This window comes from Olea europaea, chromosome 9 (assembly GCF_002742605.1).
Source record: "Olea europaea var. sylvestris chromosome 9, O_europaea_v1, whole genome shotgun sequence".
In the NCBI taxonomy this organism is placed as follows: Eukaryota; Viridiplantae; Streptophyta; class Magnoliopsida; order Lamiales; family Oleaceae; genus Olea; species Olea europaea.
Genome location: NC_036245.1, coordinates 13,891,554 through 13,913,536, shown reverse-complemented (window position 1 = coordinate 13,913,536; position 21,983 = coordinate 13,891,554). Strand labels below are relative to the sequence as shown.

At 35.1% G+C, this 21,983-nt stretch overlaps 1 long non-coding RNA gene across 1 annotated transcript; it reads right to left on the bottom strand.

Annotated features, from left to right (window-relative positions):
* Nucleotides 1-8,302: 8,302 nt before the first annotated feature.
* LOC111399752 lies at nt 8,303-10,317 on the bottom strand. The gene is made up of 2 exons (XR_002703790.1): nt 9,349-10,317; nt 8,303-8,520 (listed from the first exon to the last, which is right to left on the bottom strand). It is a non-coding gene; the product is annotated as an uncharacterized LOC111399752 (long non-coding RNA).
* Between the last annotated feature and the right edge of the window lie 11,666 nt (nt 10,318-21,983).

Below are 21,983 nucleotides of genomic sequence, written 5' to 3'. Positions count from 1 at the left end.
GAAATATGTTAAGAGATAAAAACTCATATCAGATAAACACTAAAATAGAGACAAATATATAAGATATTGAGCTATTTCTCTCAACAACGTAGATTTTTTTAAGATAGAACTTCAAGTTTTAATATCAGATTATGCAAAGGTCTTAGGTTGTCGCCACCGACTTAAATGAACTATTTATGTGTGACGTTTTGATATTAAAGCTGATTATTATCTCATACGGATGAAATCGTCTTGGTTTATTGAGACAAACCCATGAAAACTATTCAAATGAAGCAACCATTTTAGATTTGATGTAAAAACAACTATTGTTTGTGGATTGGTTCTCCAAATCTTGAAAGGGTGGGGCCAAAGAAATGAATTTCTAAACCAGGCCTCTGATCTAATGGGCTGAGCCTCCCCTTTTATAAATTAATTAGGTCTAACAGTGATATTATTATATGGGCTAGTGTTTGATGACATTCAGTAGGCCACTTTAGCTTCGGCTATGTGCTTAAAAGTGGAAATAAAATTAAGTGGAAATTACACAATAACCTACCTTAAAAATCATGTATTCTAAAATCAGATGGGTAGTTTAATCTTTCAAAAATCAGAAAAACTTATATTTAAAAATTAATATTAATTAAAAAATTTCATTTCAAAACCCTAATTTCTCCTCTCTCCCTCTCTCTCCCCTCTCGTCACAGCCTCTCTTCTCAATCTCTAGCGCCACATCGTCTTCTATCTCCGACGGCTTCAAACTCGACAAAACGACACCTCGTAGCAGCAACAGCACCGGTGTACACGATCGCTGACCGCGACGATTGTGGATAGAACCTCCGGAGACCATCTCTTTTCATTCAACTTCTCCGATGGCATCATCCCTCAATTGTTGCCGACGCTCTGCGACGACAGTGTGCCTGTCACCCACACTACAGCCACGATCTGTAGCCTCATCTAATTTGGTAGCTCCATTCTGAACGTCGAGTTTGGGATTTTGGTCGTAGTGGTGTGGCGGCGACGATGGTGAATTTGGAAGGGAAACGATATGAAGAGGGGGTTTGCAACCGCCTCGATTCGTCGCGATGCGAAGTTGTGGAGGTGCACGGGGGTTGATTTCACGACGGTGGTAGTAGGGCAATGTCATACTGGGTTGTTGTAGGTATGGTGGTGATGTGGTGGTTGGGTGAGAAGTGATGTGCGGTGGTGGTGGAGTTTGCAGTGCGGTGGTGGGAACGGTGGTTGTGGTCGTAGTGGCGGTGGCGACGTGGTGGATTTGTGGTTGTGTGGTGGATTTGTGGAGTTCTGTGGTTGGTCTGCCGTGATAGTGAGATGGTTATGGTGCTGTGGTGATGACAGTGGTGTTGGTGTGGTTGTGGCTGTGGCGGTGATAACGTTGGAGTTGATTTTTTGGTTGAGATAATAATGTTGCTATCGATGATGGTGGTGGTGGAGGTTCAAGCGGTGGCAGTGGTGTAGTGGTGGTGCTGTTGCAAGAAAGGGCTACGTGGTGGTCACAAGTGTTGTGGGGATGTGTGACCAACCTATTGGTTAAATGTGACTAATACTTGGTTAATTTGTGATAAATAAATAATACGTGATCTAAATTTTGTGTCTGTGACTTACAATTGATTAAGTTGTGACCAATTAATCTAATAATTTGAAATGAATATATGAGTTGTGACCAATAAAAGTTTTGATTCTATGAACTATAAAAAAATTATTCCTGATCGAAAAATAATATGTGACTTATAATTTTTTTTTATTTGTAACCAAAAAATAAGTTGTGATCAGAAATTAATCCGGGACTAATTAATTTTTTGATTTGTGACCGATGAACAAACTGTGACATGCAAAATTTTGAATTTTGATCGTAAAATAATTTGTGACATAAAAATTTTGATTTGTGATCAAAAAATAATAAATTAGTAATTAAATTGTTAATTCGTGACCAAATTGTATAGATATGTGACTTAAATATATTAAATTAATAAAATAATTAACTAATAATTAAATCATAAATAAATTTTAATAAAAATCTGATTTTTGAATTTTGAAACTTGTTTTCTAAATTTTGAAATATACCATACTTAATCTCTCACTTATGAAAATTTCCCTAAAATTAATCTAAACTAGGCTCTTGATCTAATTGGCCAAGCCTCTCCTTAGATAAATTAACGTGAAAATTATATCCCACCCTACTTTTAAAGATCAATATTCTAAAATCATGGTGAAAGTTTCATTATTCAAAAAACAAATATTTCACATTTTAATATTAAATATTATAATACAAATTTCCTCCAACCTTAATTATTTTCATTTCCCTTCTCTCTCTCTCTCTCTCTCTCTCTCTCTCTCTCTCTCTCTCTCTCTNATGTTATAGTATGGTTGTTATAGTATGGGCCAGTGTTTTTTGCCATATAGTAGGCCTCTTTAACTTTGGCTATGGGCTTAAAGCGGGAAAAAAAATTCTTTGGAGGCCCGTTTGGATCAAGGTGCTGCCCCTGTTAAGTTATTAATTGGGAATTTTTCATTTCTAGGCCCATATTTAAAACAAATACCAAAATTAGTGTAACTTCTTTTAAATGCCACTAATACTAATTATTGTGTCAAAAATATTTGCATATCAATACGGCATTTTTTACGAAGCCATAATAATTAACAAATTAATATCTTTTAAAAGGAGAACCTCGTAGAAAAACTTTATTTTCAAAACAAGAATTTCAATCTTCGATTTCAAGCATTGTTATTAGATCCGATTCGGTCCATGACTTGGAAAAATCATCGGATTACCAGATTAGTGGTTCAATCGGAGTTAGTGGTTCGATCGACGGGTCATTGCTGATCTTATTTTTTAATTTTTTAATATTTTTTTTAAAACCAAAAATATATTATATATGTTGCTGAAAATATATTATTTCCAGTTTTCATTGAAAATCAACGGTTTAAGGCATTAGTTAATCGTTTTGAGCGATTTTTGATCCATTCACCGATTTCAGGTTTGAACTGGCCAATTTGGCCCGATTTTTATAACTATGGTTTTGAGTTTAGATGAAAGGGTATGTTGTTGGGGGGGGGGGGGATTCACAACTTAGACATTAACTATAGGCTTATGCAAATTTAAGGAATAAGTTTAACTTTCAAGAAATCAGGTGGTAATACATTTTAATGAAATAAAAATTTATCTATAAAATAATATCAATCTCTCTCTAGTCTGACCACAGTCACGACATTCATCCCGCCACCAGCTCCTCTTATAATCGTCAGCATCTACTACCTGCCGACATCTACCCGTCAACATCCACTCTCACAGTAATCGACATTCGAATAATTCTATCAGAGGAAAGATAGAGATCGTGGCAACTAAGCATACTTCAGCCAATTAATTTGACCTATGGACATAAATCGGTGATTTGTGATCAATTCTACTTGATATGTGACATGTGAATATTGATCTCTGACTTATAACAATTGCACAAAGACATGTGACATGTTATCAGGTCACATGTGACAAATCATTGTGCATAGATCATAAGTCATTGCATCAATGTTGCATATTATCTATTGTATTAGTCATAGATCAATCCAATTTATTAGTCACAAACCATGTTTACATAAGTCCAACTTAATAAAAAACCAGTACCAGAATCACCACCTACACCACTATTTCTAGGACTATCATCACCTCAAAATCTACCACAAGATCACCTCAAAATCATCATAAAACTAAGGTTGGATAAAACTCTTGAACCAAATTGGACCGAACTGAGCGATTCTTCTTAGGATAAATACTTGAACGAGTATTTGAATCGAGAATCAACGGGTTCGATTCAATTCGGTTCTTGATTTTAGATTAGGAATCGAGAAATAGAATAAGAATCGAATCCTCCTAATTTTTAAATTTAGTTATCTTAAATAAGTCAAATTATTTTACTTTTTCTAAATAAATTTGCTAACTAATTAATTTTGCCCAAACTCAAGTATATGATTTTCTTACTTCTAAATTTCAGTTCAAACTCAACTTAATCACAATGACCCAAATTTTACCCAAATCGATTATTCTACAGTAGTGTCACTTTTATTATTTTTTTTTTGAAAAAATCGAATTGAAACTTATTTTCACCTTTTTTCATTATTTTGAGCTTGCTATTTTCCTCTTTCTATGATTTTAATAATCAAATTTATGGAGAACTCAATAAGAACAGATGCAAAAGATATATAAAATTGGACTACGTTATTTTGTTAAAACTAAAATTGAACATGTCAATTAGTTGAATTAATATAACTTTGTAAATATTAAAAATTTTAATTATAGTATGGAACTTGGGCGCCGAACCAAACCTTCATCCATACTTCACCCACCATCACTACCGCAATTAGAACCCAAACCTTGATACCAACATTTCTCAAGGACTCAATTGCTTCTAGAACTCCTTGTTGCAATTTATCTTCAATTTTAGGCACACCTAATATGCTAAGAGTGTTTTCTATGTTTGTAAGCAACCTTACGAAGTAAAGCTGCCGACTTTGTCACGACAGTGCTTGCTGTTTCAAAAACAGAGTGTGACCAGAAAGGATGCAATCTGAGCACTGGCAATCCCTTTGTTGTTGCAAAGAGTGTACAACAGTAGCATGGCATTCAAATCAGGCTCACAGTAGCGACCTAAGCACTGAATAGAAACGACGCAGCATTGACCTCGTCTTCGTGCTATCAACACCGCCTCTACTCACGGCATCCAATCAAGAATAAAGAAAGGAATATTGGCTGAGGCCCTACTACTGAAGTGCTTTTATCATTTGGCCAAAATGTTTTTCTCCTTTTTGTCGAACTCCTTCACATCCGAGGTCTGTGACTCTCAAGAGTAGGTTTGATAAGTGTGTTGAGAAATGATTGATGTGACGTCCTCATTAAGTAGATGTCAGGAATGTCACCTAGGAGTGTTGGGCGACTGACCCATTGTCAAATGTCTGTCAATATAATTAATGTAAGACGGGATGATGTGACACCCAGATCTAGTTGATGAGGCCACATGGATATGATCCAATGGTGACCACGTCGGTCTAGTCACTATAAATAGCAGCCTTTGTAACATTTGATGGGGATGGATTTTCATACATAAAAAGGAGTATTGTAGTTTCTTCTCTATAAATATATGCTCTCTTTTAAGTTCTTTCCTTGGTATACATTTTCAATCTTGAGCATCTTGTTAATGTGTTTGAATATATTTATCTAGAAACCAATTACCCAATTGGGCTTCCGATCACAATCTTGTGGAATCTATTCACGTCCACATTATCTAGGAGTGACACCTGTTAGCACGTTTTTTGAGGTCAACAAGTAATATCAAATATTATATTTGTTAATATATTCGAGGTCAGTTGACTGTTACATTCTATACATTATAATGTAACATGATATGAGATATTCACATTCTAATTTTACTAATAGAGCTACCTGTTCAAAGATTTTATTATTTTGTTACAATGGCTTTCAAGGAACCATAATACATAACGTGCAAATTGAATTTTGCCAAAAAATATTCTATGTATAATTCAATTCGAGCTCACACTTTGAGTTGGTTCGAATTACGGCTCCCCCTCTGCTTTTTTGGAGCGACGGAGGGCTCATGGTCACCAGCTTGAGAGTGAGGAGCTCATGTGCTCGTGCTCTATACCCATAAGTCACGAGCTTACAATACTGTTCTCTGAGCTCTATTAAAAACTAGTTTTTCACCTACAGATAATTATCAACGGATTGTATCTGTATCTGTTGGTAATTGGAAAACGGATTATCTGATGGTAAAAGTATTAAACTTTTAACTACGAAAACCACAAACGACATTTTCATTGGCAAAAGTGGTAGCTCTACACCAACAAATATTCCGCACCTAATGTTATTGTTTAACATACGTATAATTTACCACCAGCATTTCCATAGGTGACGTAATTCAATTTTTTTCCTTCTAAAAACAGTATCAACCTTACTCATATGGATTTTCCATGAATAAAGAGTAGTTCATATTACTAACGAAATTGTTGTTGCTAATATTAATCAATTTCAAAGGAGTTCTTATCCCACATCAAATGTTCACAACAAAGTATTTGAAGTTGCCATCTATAAATTTGTGGTTCAATAAGTGATTAAACAATTTGTTGGGCCTTTCAACTCATTAGCTAAAAGTTAAAAAATTATAATTATTAAAGAAATAATAATAAAAATAATAGAAAATAAATAAATAATTTTTTAAACATGCCTCACACCTTTGTTGCTATTTACAATACTGATTTTTACCAATTGTAATGGTAGACATTTACCAACAGAAAGTCGGTTGGTAATGGTTAAGATTTTTACCAACGAAAAATTCATTGACAAAATGATTATTCTTTACCTACAGCGCGATCCATTGGTAACTATCAGCGACTCCCTAATTAACTATTGATTTGTCACTGCTAATATTTTGTTGGTAAAGAGTAATAGCAACAGATACTGTGTTTTAGAGATGGAAAATCCATGTTTGAATAATATTTTTTTTTTTTTGTTTTTTTTTTGGCGTAGTGTTTGAATATCGAAAATTTTGAAGTATGACTACAGAGGCTGGGATTCTAAAGTTTGAGATATAATTTTAGTATTGTGATGATTTGAAGTGGTTATTTTTATTTTTTTATTTTTTTAAACAAGGAATTTTTTTTTTTTTTTTAAAGATGAATCGTAAAATTAGAATTTGGAAGATAATTAATTTCCACTAATTATTATAAATTTCAAGCTGGTGGTGTTAATTTAGACTAACCCGATATTAATATCCATGAGATCGTTCGTAATTGGGTCGGTTTTACCCCTCCAATTAGATCTAACCCATTTATCTAATCAAAATATTAATAATAATTCAATAAACTCTTTGCTGGGGGCATGTTTTTAATAAAGATTGGAGGTCCTAGCTAGCTGCCAGATTTGACTCAACGAGTACATGTGTAAACTTATAATATTTCAAAAGAATTAATTAGACAACATGATACCTATAGAATTAGGGTCAACCAATATATCATATCATATCTTCTCAAATTTTCTGTCAAAAGAGTCAGCTTGGGACTGTCATATCCCTAGGGGTAAGATATGCTCCGCACGTAATACTAATTGATAATATTGTACAAAATGGGACAAGATTTTTAAGTTTTTCTCCTTTAACTTTATATGGTTCGACTCATTAAACATGCCATTATTGTCAAGGAAAGAAGACAAATATGAGACATGTAATTCAATTCAAACACGCTCACTTTCTCTCCATTATATAAAATTTCAGTAGTCAGATCAACTATGAAGATTTAGGACTCGTCTAATCTCACTTCTCGACAAAAAAATTGATTTCTTGTGAGCCACTCAATTAATTAAGTGAACTTTGTTGACTCGTAGCTCAAGACACTAAGTATAATTTTCCTCCAAATTCATCGACCATTAATTGGTCAAAATGCCATTTTGCCCTGGAATCACGTTGAACTGGGAACATATCTTCAGAGCACAAAGCACAAGGATATAATTGATAATGACGATCACGAGAAGGATTGGCTGTTAGTGTCTAGCAATGTTCTGAATCTCAGACAACATTTTTAAATTCAAATTCTCACTTGAAAGCTATCAAAATGTTATACTAATCTCGACCAAACATGGGCTTAACAAGTTTGAGGCAAAATTTCACACTCTACTTTGGTCTGGCCACAATATTAACAAACTAAGATTAGTAGCAATAAATTTAAGTTGCAACTATAGGAATTACTTTTGTTACATGAAAAGACACTCAACGAAATATGTACTAAAATTCATAACCTATGTTGGCTGCCAAGTTTGATTGTGAAACAAAATGTCAATATATTTTATTTGTCTAACTTGGTAGATAGACCGATGTTGAAGAATTATCACTTTGTTAGGTATAATTGAAATTAAAAGGATTGTTTGTTTTGCATTATACAGGAAAAATCAACACTTCCCAGAATGTCTCCTCAACAATTTGCATTTTGAGAGATACATTTATTTCATTTTCAGCTTCACTCATTTATATCTTTCATATTTTTTCCTTTTAAATATTCTAATGCTTTAAAATTTAAAAAAGTTGACTAAAACTAATACACTATCGCAGTTGCTTTTACTTTTCTTTAGATTTTGTAATGAATAATACATAGAGACAGAAACGGATTATGTTACTTACTCTAAATTTATCTCGAATAAATAGTTTTTATATCTTATTATCAGAAATAATTTCAAATTAGTAGAATGCTGCCAATTATTTATATTGGTTTAATTGTCATGATTACGTGAGTTTGAACACAATCATAATGGCAGTAAAAGTTTTATACTATATCTCAAAAATTGCAAGAAAGGAAGCAAAAGAAGAAGAATAAAGTGTAAAGGAAAGACAAGTGTAGACTACAAAATAAAGATAGATAAAAGTATTATTCCTTTATGTATAGTAGCTTCCAAATTGCCAAATGTTAGCACAAAGTTCGTATCCAGCAGCAAATGCATTAGCAGTTGAAAATATTGAACCACATTACCTAGAAAAAAGAGAGAGAGATGGTAGGATTAATTTATTTATGTAAATAGATTCAACGTGTCGAAATCATTTTTACTTCAAAGTCGTTTCATATATGTGAAATTTTGTAAATGGACAATGATAAGGCTCAAATTCAAGACGTTTTTAATATCATATTAAATCAATTCATATCAAAATTCAAGGAAAGAATTAAACACGAGAAATCTGACTTATTTCTTTAATTTTTCGGCAAAAGGACTTCTCTGGTTCCTTTTCAAAACCTAAATATGGCTGATACTTTTGTTACCCTTTTTACCCATTTTTAGTTAGGTTCTTTATTTATTCTGCAAGACAAGTTCCATAAAACTATTATATTTCAATGTGAAAAGGTGAATTAGAAATCTGTCTATTAATGAGTTAATGTATTTATCATGGTATTAGTTTATTGTCCGTGTTGTTGGATGAAGTTGAACACAGTCATAATGCCACTAATATCATTTAAAAACAATAGTATGCATGTCACTGAATGCATAATTTGGTTTTTTTTCTATAGGTGGTATATGATACTATACAGCACTTCTAATAAGCTATATTGCCATTTTGCAGACCTCACAGAATTACAGTGTATGGGATACATGCTGGTTTGACGGGATCAACAGAAAAAAGACTCGATACGATGTGAGATTTGGAACCTCGACCAAAAAACAAGGAAGAAAAGAAAAAAGAAAAAGGGAAAAAGATAGGCTACGGCTAGTGTCTAAGTAATAAGAGAAGTACAGGCCAGGATGCCTGGTTTTTCACGCCAGTAAGTTTTGTGGGTTCAAATAAGAGTCAGGAGAGTAAGGCTAACCTTAATTAGGAGGACCTTGATGAGCACGCAGTGTAGGAGATTGACCACTCTTCGAGTCAGTCCAGTTTCTGCCCACTGTCTAGACTGCATTTTGTGAGTTTGAACACCATCCCATTTTAACCAAAAATACAACCCTATCAAAGATATCTAACCTTCCTTTCTATATATGGTTCCAAAAGAAAACTTGAAGAGTCGGCCCACTGACACACTGTTAATTAAATATGTTTGGTAAGGGGACTACATGGAAGTATTAAAGAATAAAAAGAAACTAAAATCTTGCCAATTGTATTGTTTAATCAATAACAATACTATTTACCAATTATGCCATGAATATCAAATTTGTATTTTCTTGAATCTACTTAGAGAATGGGACCAATTTGCCAATGAAATCAGCTGCTTTCTTGATTCCCCAAGAAATGTGGTATATTTTAAATTAAATATATCTATCATATGGGACATATATTTAGAGTCAGTTTGGGGAACAAAAAAAAATCAGATGGTCCATGTATCTCTAAGCTCCACAAATGCTACCAAGTCTGAAAGATGCTATTGTTAATCACCGACGATTTGAAATACACAACCACCAAACAAATAATTGGAATTTTCATCAAGAAATAATATTAATAAAAGTAATCTCAAGGGTCATAGAATTTAGAAATTTAATTGAAGGTCCGGTAGACATAAACATGAACTGTAAGTGCTTCCAGCATTAAAAGCTACATTAATTTAATAAAATCAATAATGTTAGGGAAATTAGGAGGATGAAAAACAAGCAAACATATTTCAACTATGCCTTTGTTTTAAAAGGCAAATCATATCAATTGACACGACTCAAACAAACAACCGAAAGTTCAAGACTTAAGTTCACTGAAATTTACCGATCTTCCAACCATACCTTGATCGAAAGGGTAGATCATAAGATCATAAATTCTGAAATCTTTAATAACTCCAATCGAGACTTTAAATCTATTGAATATGAGCTTTTGAGAATTTGATGCAGTTCACTTCTGTATTCTTCTCAAGTACTTATAACTAGGGGGGCAAATGGAGTATATCCCTTTAAGGGTTTGTGGTGGGTGTATAAGAGGCAGGTCCACTGCAATTAGGGTTACTCCAATACCTTTTTGATTTAATTTACAATTTAAGACAGAGTTTGGCATTAAATTGAAATAATTAGTTGATGTGGGACCTCTGAGCTTTTGAGAATTTGATGCAGTTCACTTCTGTATTCTTCTCAAGTACTTATAACTAGGGGGGCAAATGGAGTATATCCCTTTAAGGGTTTGTGGTGGGTGTATAAGAGGCAGGTCCACTGCAATTAGGGTTACTCCAATACCTTTTTGATTTAATTTACAATTTAAGACAGAGTTTGGCATTAAATTGAAATAATTAGTTGATGTGGGACCTCTTCATTTGCGACATTAAAAATGGACCACTATCAATCACTATGCCGACGGTTGTCACAATGTTAGCCTTTAATCCATCAAAAATGATGTCTCAACAGATATTATATGTAGACTTTGGTTTTGTACTGAGAAAAAAATCAAATTGAGTCCCTACTTGCTTTTATCTATGTCGTCGTAATCCCATTCGAAATGCTGCACATACATTTATGTTTAGAATGACAACACATGAATAGGAAAAAAGCTATTTAGTTTTGTTGATGCAATTAAGAAATGAGAGACAAGATGTAAAGAATTTGTTGATTTACAGGAAAAAAGTTTGAAGAATTGGAATGGAAAAATCTTACGTTTATTATCAAATATCCTCTGGGTTTTCCAAAAACCAAGATTTACTAGCATTAATTTTTTTTTTGGAAAAAAAAAAAGAAAAAGAAAAAAAAAGAGGTCACTTGATGAGCTACATTAAATAAAACTATATTTGTGAAAAATCTACCTATCAAATGCAATCTTTAAACTTTTACGGGCATGTATAATACTCTAGATTGGATTGAGCTAAAAGACGTTAGAGGGAGACAAAAAAATGCTTAGTCATAAATCACATCATGAACCCATATTATTTAACTTTTGAAAGTAATTTTGTATTCGAATAGGGGTGCTTTGCTTGAGTATTAAGGTACTTAATTAGGTTTTTTTTCCCCATCTATCAATGATCCTAAAAATGTATACAAACATGAAACTTAATTATATACTAAGACAAATCTAATTATTAATATCAAATTGGACCAAAGGGACCCGTTGGGTTTAGGTTTCGTCGGTCAATTAAGATTGAGAAAGATATATAATACAAAAACTCTAAATAGCGTAGGTTGCGGAGATTTTGCTTAATTTCAACTTTTCTTCATGTTTACACAGGATCAATTCCTGCCATAGAACATGCATATATAATAGCCACATGTGAGATATTGTTATATTAAGTTTTGTAGAAAAAGTGCTTAATTTCAACTTTTCAACTGTTGTCTTTGGTCTTAAAGTTCATCCATCCATCAAGTACTAGTCAACATATCTCTAATTATAAAACATTTCGTCTCTCGATTGATATTGATAGAAGTAATTTATAAGAACTTACAACAATGGCATGAATAAGTGAAAATCTCTCAATTTAACAATAAACTTATGAAAAGTGAGATTAAAATGTTCTAACATACCATCTCTGAATTTAACATATAACAAATATCATCTAATTTAACTCTATCCAAGTGGCTTTTTGCAAACTAATAGAGAAGCCTATGTAATTTGTGCTCATGGCTTGCCCATAACTTATGATTCAGAACTTCGAATTATGATCCCTTTTTCAAAAAAATTTCTGTTGAACTCCAAATTTGAATAATATCATTTGTCCCACGAAGATCTTTGTACTAAATTTTGTGCTATAATTTCTTCACATACTCCACACATAGATTACTCATTCTGCATCTTTGATTTTCGGTTGTTTGATACATTACTTTAACTCTTGATTATTACTTCCAACCATCTTATTTCATCCGAATTTCCTTAAAAATTTTGTCTCTTCTACTTTAGTCCTACAATTTTTGATTTCTTTCATTTTGGTACATAATCTTCAAGTATAGTCTCCGAAATTTATGAAATCTTCCAACTAGGTATTCAAGTTCGTCCGATTGAGACTCGTGACTTCCCGGCCTTCATTATAATTCTCTTAATTAATCAATTTAAATTAATTTAGAACCCAAAATAAGCATGTAAAATATACTTATAAACTTAACTTTTGCTACTTTTGAACAAAATCGTGAACCCAAAATAAGCATGTAAATTAATCACGTAGGCTGCGGGTGGAGCTTAGAACACCTGCTCAACATACTGATGAAGTTCAAACTGAAAATGAGGATGTTTCTAAAGCTGAAATAGAGGAAGAAGTGCATGTTCAGGAAGTGGGTGAGGAAAAAAATCCCTTAGAAGACTATCAATTAGCTAGGGACAGAGTTAGAAGAGATACAAGGAAACCTCTTAGGATTAGATACTATCTATCTCTTGACTTATTGTCATTTCAAGATCTGGCCTTTAAAGAACCTAAAACATATGGAGAGGTTGTGAGTTGTCAGCTGTCAAAAGAGTGGCAATTAGCTATGGAAGAAGAAATGAACTCTTTGTCGAAAAATGATACTTTGACTTTGGTTCCTAAGCCTAAAGATAAATCCATAGTTGACTGTAAGTGGATTTATAACATAAAAGAGGGAAATAATTTGAAACAGCCTATTAGATTAAAGCCAGATTAGTGGCAAAGGGATTTACACAAAAACATGGGGATTGATTATAATGAGATCTTTTTACCGGTGGTTAAGTAAACAACCATTAGAGTCATGCTTCCTTTAGTAGCACATTTTGACTTAGAACTTGAAGAAATGGATGTAAAAACTGTTTTTTTGCATGGAGACTTGGATGAAACCATTTACATGTGTCAGCCACAAGTTTTATTGATCCTAAGAAATTTGAATATGTGTCCCTATTAAAATGGTCTTTGTATGGGCTTAAATAATCACCAAGACAATGGTATAAATGCTTTGATAACTTTGTGTCATCAATTGGTTTTCTTAGAAGCTCATTTGATCATGGTTTGTACTTTAAAAAGAATGAAAACGAATCTATGATTGTTTACCTGCTTCTGTATGCGGATGATATGCTACTTAGAGGCCAACATATAAGTGATATTAATGACATTAAAAGATCTTTATGTTCTGAATTTGAAAAGAAAGACTTGGGCCATGCTAGAAGAATTTTAGGTATGGATATTAAGAGAAATAGATCCTAACAGGTTCTTTTCTTTCTCAATTTACCTATGTGGAAAAAGTGTTATCTAAATTTGCTATACATGAATCAAAGTCTGTCACTTTACCACTTACAAGTCATTTTAAATTGAGTAAAGATCAGTCTCCTATTGATGAATCTGATGTGAAATGTATGCAAAAAGTCCCTTATGCTAATGTTGTGGGGTCTGTTATGTACACTAAAGTATGTATTAGACTTGATGTTGCTCATGCTATCAGTACCTTAAGTAGATTTATGGCTAATCCCGGTCCTGAATGTTGGACTGCCTTAAAATGGTTGCTTAGATCCTTAAAGGGGTCCTCTAACTTGGGTTTATGTTTTAATCCTTGTAAAGAAGGTATTGTGTTAAAGGGATTTGTTGATTCTAATTATGCGGGGGGTAGGGACAATAAAAAATCAACTACATCATATATGTTTACTTTGTGTGACACTTTTGTGAGTTGGAAATCACAATTACAACCTATTGTTGATTCTGATTATGTGGGGATAGGGACAATATGATGTGATCTAAGAATCAAGCTTGAAGACGGCGAATTCGAGTCGAGACCCATTGATTATTGAAGGCGGATCGATGATGTGATCGAGAGCAAAGCAAGTGAAACAAATGATGGGATTGTTTGTTCAAGAAACCATTGATGGGACGATGTACGAGATTCAAAATGGGACAAGTTTCGTGTTCGGGTCAAAAGTCGAATCAAAGTGGATCAACTCAATACAAGTGGCGAAGACGGAGGCCAAAGTCACAACCATACAGCCGCATGATTTTAAAGTGGTACGGCCGCACAGACCCATGCAAGGTTTCCTCGAGAGGCGATAGTTTCTTCCATACAACCGCATAGAAATGTACCATGCGGTCGCATGGTACAAAATTCCAGCAGAATTTTTCTTTTTCGTGAATTTCATTATTTTATTAGAATTTGATATCAATTAGACTTCTTTCCATATTTTGATGATTTTGCACGATTTTAGCTAGGTTTTTAGCTTTAATATAAATACTCTCTCCATTACATTTTAAACAACTTTTGACAATTATTATTAAATTGAAGAGAGGCTTTTACTTTTTTCCAATTTGTTCTTCTTTGAACAATAATTTAGAACTTATCAAGGATAATTCCTTGTGGCGTTCAACACCGGATCATGGGTTCTTCAATTTATAAGCAAGGGGTTCATTGCATCACCGTTATCTTTGGGTTTTTTCATTTTGTTGGGTTCAAATCCAAACTAGTTATGAATTGGCATTCTTGGGTTCCGCATCAATCTACTTGTGGGTTTCATAGTCTAAGTTGCTACGGGGTTCATATCAGTTGGTATCGGAGCTTAGGTTCCAATTTAATCAGGTTCTATCTTTAATTTTCTTGTTTGTATTATAGTTTTCTTGATTTCCAAGTTTCTTCCTTGTTCTTGAGTCATTTTTCAATTCATTCCTTCAATCTGTATATTTTCGTTAATAGTATAATCTCTTGTATTAAAAAAAAGTTACTGTTCATCCAAATATTAAAAAAAAGTTACTGTTCACGTCAAAAAAAATTTATTAATTGCTTGATTTGCTACCAACAGTTCACATTCAAATTCCTAAAGTCAAAAGTTCTTATTTTTTTCTTCAATTCTTCAATTTCGACAATTGATCCGCTGAAATTTAGTGAGTCCATTCAAATTTCATTCTATTTGTTTCCAAATCCCTTGAAAATTATCCTCTTGACTTACGTTTCGGGTTGAATCCGCAAGTTTTAATCCAGTGAGTTTGTTATTGTTCTTGGAAGCTCTTGGTGAAAGCATTGAGTGGTAAAAGGTAGAGTGATGAGCTCATTAGAGGGTAAAAGCCAATTGTGTGATTCCGAGTGAAATTTGGTGAGGCAGAAATTGAGAGAATGTCTGAACAAGAAGGTTCCAACTCAAGTTGGCACGGCTATCACAACAGTGCATCGAAGGATTTGATACAATGATTTGAACTTGCTTTTGGGGTTGTTGGAGATAGGCTCGATTAACAAGATGCTTGGAAGGCTAAGCAGGAAGTTTGGATGACGAAGATGGATACATCAGTGGCTAATCTTAGTAGGGAGCCGCGGGCGAAGGTATCTAATGCTAGGAAGCCAGGGAGGCGGGAGCATAGGATGGAACGGGAAGCATTTGATTTGGGCAGTGAATGGGATGATGAGGAGTATGGAGAAGTGAGAATGGGACGGATGAGGAATAGAGGTAGTAGGCCTGAACGACGGGGTAGGAATAATCACAGAGATGAGGCGGATGGTAATATGGGCAATATCAAAATGTCGATTCCTTAATTTAAGGGAAGAAGTGACCCAGAGGCGTACTTGGAGTGGGAAAGGAAGGTGGAATTAATTTTTGAGTGCTATAATCATTCGGAGGAGAAGAAGGTGAAGTTAGCGGTGTTAGAGTTCATTGATTATGCGCTAACCTGGTGGGATCAAGTGGTTACTACACAGCGACGGTGTGGGAGAAGACCAATTAGTACTTAGGAGGATTTGAAGGCGTTGATGAGGAAGCGGTTCATTCCTAACCACTACTATAGAGAGATCCATCAGAAGTTGCAGAGCTTGTATCAAAGGTCAAGGAGCGTAGAGGACTATCACAAGGAAATGGAAATACTCATGATTAGGGCAAATGTGGTGGAGGATCGGGAAGCTACCATGGCACGGTTCTTAAACGGTCTAAATCGAGAAATTGCTAATGTAGTGGAATTACAATATTATGTGGAGTTGGAGGACATGTTGTATGTAGCCATGAAAGTAGAGAAACAATCGAAGAGGAAGGGGACTGCGAGGCAGCCGATGAATACTTAGTCTTCTAACCCAAATTGGAAGTCGAAGTGGGATGGTAATAATAAGGGGGGTGAAGCAGTAGCCAGAGGAAGAAGTGAGTGGCAGAAAGGAAAAGAAGAAAGTGCTAGTAGGACAACGCCAAAATCAGAGCCACAACCATCATGAAGCCGAGACATCAAGTGTTTTAGGTGTTTGGGAACGGGACACATTGCATCTCAGTGTCCTAACAAACAAACCATGGTGTTGCTGGACAATGTAGAGGTGGTAAGTGAGAGCGAAGGAGGGCATGATGACGTGTCACGTTGGAGGATGTTGGTGATGAAGATGAGACGAAGTTTGTCATTGTGGAGCTGTTGGTCTCGAGGCGAGCACTTAACACTCAAATCAAGACAGGTGATTCGGAGCAGCAACGGGAAAACATATTCCACACTCGGTGCCACGTCCACGATCAGGTATGTAGCTTGATTATTGATGGTGGGAGTTGCACGAATGTGGCTAGCACAACTTTAGTTGAGAAATTGGGTTTAACATTATTGAGAGAATCTATAAAAAGGAGAGAAGATAGTAAGCCTATGAGTAAGAGAGGAAAAGTGAGGTGGTCGAGAAGGGAGGAAAAAGAGAAAGACCACATGAGAGGAGAGAAAAAGAATCAGTTAAGAGAAGAAAAAAGAGTCAACTGAACGGAGAGAAAAGCCAAAAGTGAACTTCTTTGCGAGGAAGAGTGAATTAAAAAAGGCTTTGAGTGATAAGAGACAAGTGTTGTTGTTAGTTTACAAGGAGTCTCTCCTCTCTCTTGAGGAGTCTAACACCTCCCTCCCTAGCGTGGTTAAATCTTTGTTACAAGATTTCGAAGATGTGTTTCTGGAGGAGGTGCCAAGTGGATTGCCACCAGTTCGAGGGATCGAGCACCAAATCGACTTCATACCCGGGACTGTCATTCCAAACCAACTAGCTTATCAAAGCAATCCCGAGGAGACGAAGGAGCTTCAGAGATAAGTGGAGGAGTTGATAAGCAAAGGTTACGTGAGGGAGAGCATGAACTCGTGTGATGTGCCTGTTCTATTGGTGTCAAAGAAAGATGGGACTTGGCGAATGTGTGTGAACTGCAGAGCTATCAATAACATTACGGCAAAGTATCGTCACCCTATTCCTAGGCTAGATGATATGCTTGATGAATTGCATGGTGCTTGTGTTTTTAGTAAAATTGATCTTAAGAGCGGGTACCATCAAATTCGCATGCGGGAGGATGATGAATGGAAAACGACATTTAAAACTAAATATGGGTTATATGAGTGGTTGGTTATGCCGTTTGGTCTCACAAATGCACCGAGCACATTTATGCGTTTAATGAATCATATTTTACGCGCTTTCATGGAAAAATTTGTTGTAGTTTACTTTGATAATATTTTAATCTATAGCAAAGACCTAGGTGAGCATTTAGAACATTTAAAGTGCGTGCTTACTGTGTTAAGAAATGAACAATTGTATGTTAATTTTAAAAAGTGCACATTTTGCGTGGATAGAGTTGTTTTCCTAGGATTTGTTGTTAGTGTTAATGGGGTAGAAGTGGATGAGGAAAAAATTAAAGCTATTAAAGAATGACCAACACCTAAAAATATAACTGAGGTTAGGAACTTCCATGGTCTGACTAGTTTTTATAGGCGCTTTGTGAAAAACTTTAGCACAATCACGACACTATTAATTGAAATCATTAAGAAAAGCATAGGTTTTCCCTGGGGGGAAGCACAAGAACATGCATTTAACACCATTAAGGATAAGTTGTGTAAAGCACATGTTTTGGCATTACCTAACTTTGACAAAACTTTCGAGATTGAATGTGATGTATCAGGGATAGGTATTGGAGTAGTGTTAATGTAGGAAATGAGACCTATTGCTTACCTTAGCGAGAAGTTGAGTAGAGCTGCCCTGAACTACCCAACGTATGACAAGGAGCTGTATTCCCTTGTTCGAGCATTGGAGACTTGTCAGCATTACTTGTGGCCTAAGGAGTTCGTGATACACACCGATCATGAATCCCTAAAGCACTTGCGGGGTCAAGGTAAGTTGAACAAGCAACATGCGAGGTGAATGGAGTTCATAGAGACGTTTCCATATGTCATCATGTATAAGCAAGGTAATAAAAACGTAGTTGCAGATGCGTTGTCGCGAAAGTATGTGCTTATTAACTCTTTAAGTGCGAAATTAGTTAGTTTTGAACATATTAAGAGTATGTATAAAAATGACATTGACTTCTCAAACATTTATAATTTATGTGCTAAAATGGCTATTGATAAATTTTATAGACATGAAGGATATTTCTTTAGGAAAAATAAGTTGTGCATTCCAAATTGTTCAATGCGTGAATTATTGGTAAAGAAAGCACACAGTGGGGGGGGGTCTAATGAGTCATTTTGGGATTCAAAAGACTTTAGACATGTTAGGAGAATACTTTTATTGGCTTAAAATGCATAGTGACATAGAACGGATTTGTGAGAAGTGCATAACTTGTAAATAAGCTAAATCAAAAGTTTTACCCAATGGCTTGTATACATCTTTACCTGTACCTAGTGAACCTTGTGTGGATATTTCTATGGATTTCGTGTTAGGGTTACCTAGGACAAAGAAAGGTCGGGATTCTATCTTTGTAGTGGTTGATAGGTTTAGTAAAATGACACACTTCATACCATGTCACAAAATCGATGTTCCACTAACATTGCTAAGTTATTCTTTAGGAAGATAGTATGTTTGCATGAAGTCCCTAAGAGTACTGTGTCGGACCGAGATGTTAAATTTTTGAATCATTTCTGGCATGTTTTGTGGAATAAGTTAGGAACTAAATTGTTATTTTCTACAACTTGTCATCCACAAATGGATGGTCAAACTGAATTAGTAAATAGGACCATGACTCAATTGCTTCGGACAGTTATTAATAAGAACTTAAGAAATTGGGAAGATTGCTTGCCATTTATTGAGTTTGCTTATAATCGTGTTGTACATTCGACTACGTATTCACCTTTTGAAATTGTGTATGGATTTAATCTACTAAATCCATTGGATTTATTTCCTTTGCCTGTGAATGAACGAGATAACATGGATGGTAAGAGGAAAGTTGAGATGGTGAAGGCACTTCATGAGAAGGTCTGTACGCAAATTGAAGAGAAGAACAAGCTTATCGCGTCAAAGGCGAACAAAGGGCAAAAGTTTGTGACATTTAAACCCGGAGATTGGGTGTGGGTGCATTTCAGGAAGGAACATTTTTCGGAATAGCAAAAGTCCAAATTGCAACAGCAGGAAGATGGTCCTTTTCAAGTCACCGAGAAGATCAACGATAATGCCTACAAAGTGGACTTGCCAGGTGAGTATAATGTATCGGCTACATTTATCGTTGCTGATCTTTCCCTTGTCGATGCAGGTACAGATTCGAGGACGAATCCTTTTGAAAAGGGAGGGGATGATGTGATCCAAAAAAGCGAGTTCGAGTCGAGACCCACTGATTATCGACGGCAAACCGATGACGCGATCGAGAGGAAAGTAAGTGAAACATGCGATAGGATTTCTCGTTCAAGAAACCATTGATGGGACAATGTTTCGAGACTCAAAATGGGACAAGTTTCATGTTCGGGTCGAAAGCCGACTCAAAGTGGATCAACTCAATACAAGCGGACAAACACGGAAGCCAAAGTAACAACCATACGGCCGCATGGTTTTAAAGTGGTGCGGCCGCACAAACCCATGCAGGGTTTCCTCGAGGGACGACAGTTTCTTCCATGCGATCACATGGAAATGTACCATGCGGCCGCATGGTACAAAAATTCGGCAGAATTTTTCTTTTTCGCGAATTTCCTTATTTTGTTAGAATTTGATATCAATTAGAATTCTTTCCATATTTTGACGATTTTGCACGATTTTAGCTAGGTTTTTAGCTTTAGTATAAATACTCTCTCCATTACATTGTAAACAACTTTTGACAATTATTATTGAATTGAAGAGAGGCTTTTGCTTTCTTCCAATTTGTTCTTCTTTGAACAATAATTTAGAACTTATCAAGGATAATTCCTTGTGGCGTTCAACACCGGATCGTGGATTCTTCAATTTGTAAGCAAAGGGTTCATTGCATCACCGTTATCTTTGGGTTCTTTGTTTCATATTGTTGGGTTCAAATCCAAATTGGTTATCAATTGGCGTTCTTGAGTTCCATATCAATCTAGTTATGGGTTTCTTAGTCTAAGTTGCTACGGGTTTTGCATCACAATAGAAAATCAACTATATCATATATGTTTACTTTGTGTGGCACTTGTGTGAGTTGGAAATCACAATTACAACCTATTGTTGCATTATCAACCATTGAAGCAGAATATGTGGCTACCACCGAAGCCATAAAAGAAGCATTATAACTTAAAGGTTTGTTATATGAATTGAATGTTCTTTCACACCCAGTAGTTGTGTACTCAAATAGTCAAAGTGCCATTCATTGGTGCAAAAATCCTGTTTTTCATGAAAAGACAAAGCATATAGATATTAGGATACATTTTATTCGTGATATGATTCATAAGAATTCTGTTGTACTTGAAAAAATACCTACAAAATTCAATCTAGCTGATATGAAAACCAAGGTACTCCCTCTTAACAAATTTAAATCTTATTTGAAAATTCTAAAAATTGATGCTGAGTAATTCTTTGTGAATTGCTGGTGCTGGTATGTCAACCTTGGTATTATGAGCTATGGAATCTAAATAAAGGATGTGCTGGAATTGTTATTTTTCTTTTGCATTTTGGGTCCTGTTTGAGTCACTAGCATCAAGGTGGAGATTGTTTAAGTTGTGATGCCAATTTTGGAATTATAACTCAAACAGTGGGCTATGATGAAATTGGGTTAATCCCAAATTTTAGATACTACACCCCATTACCCAATAACACTATTGTTGAAGCTCAAGAACCTGAGTAGGATCTATAGGCCACGTGTGCTCCTTCGGGACGTTGGATCTTCAAGTTGATATCAACGGTGGATGAGCTTTTGTATAAATACATGTCTCTTGGGTTGCCTTAGAGACTTTACTTCATTTTTCCGTACCTTGAACTCTCTAGAAAGTCAGTCTTTCTGGTTGTCTTCTCCTTCGTCTTCTTCGTGTTTTCCTTGAAGTCTTCTACGATTTGGGGTTATTCTTTCTTTGTGATTGAGTGAATCTAAGTGATTTTTTAAGAGAAGAAAGGGTTCATATCTGTTTTTGGGGTTTTCCTTACGTTCTCGTCAAAGAAGCTACATTCGGTTTCCTTGGTGGGTTTTGGGTGTTTTCTTTAGTGCTTTACAATTGTATAGAAGGGTACAATAAGTTTTCTGAGTCCAATAATCATTGAAATCTTATGTCAAATATTCGATCTGATTTTGTAACATTTCACAGTGAAATCTTGGTATACTTTGTGTATTTTTAGTTTCTTGACTTAATAATATCGAACATCTCACTCTCCAATAAACTATTTACCTCCTACTCCACGTTCTGTTGTCGTCTTTCTCCTTTCTTATAATGAATGTAACCTTCATCTCAATGATATTTTGGCTTTTGGCTTTTATGTATTGGGATCGAAGATGCTTGATCAAAGGCAACACCAATTG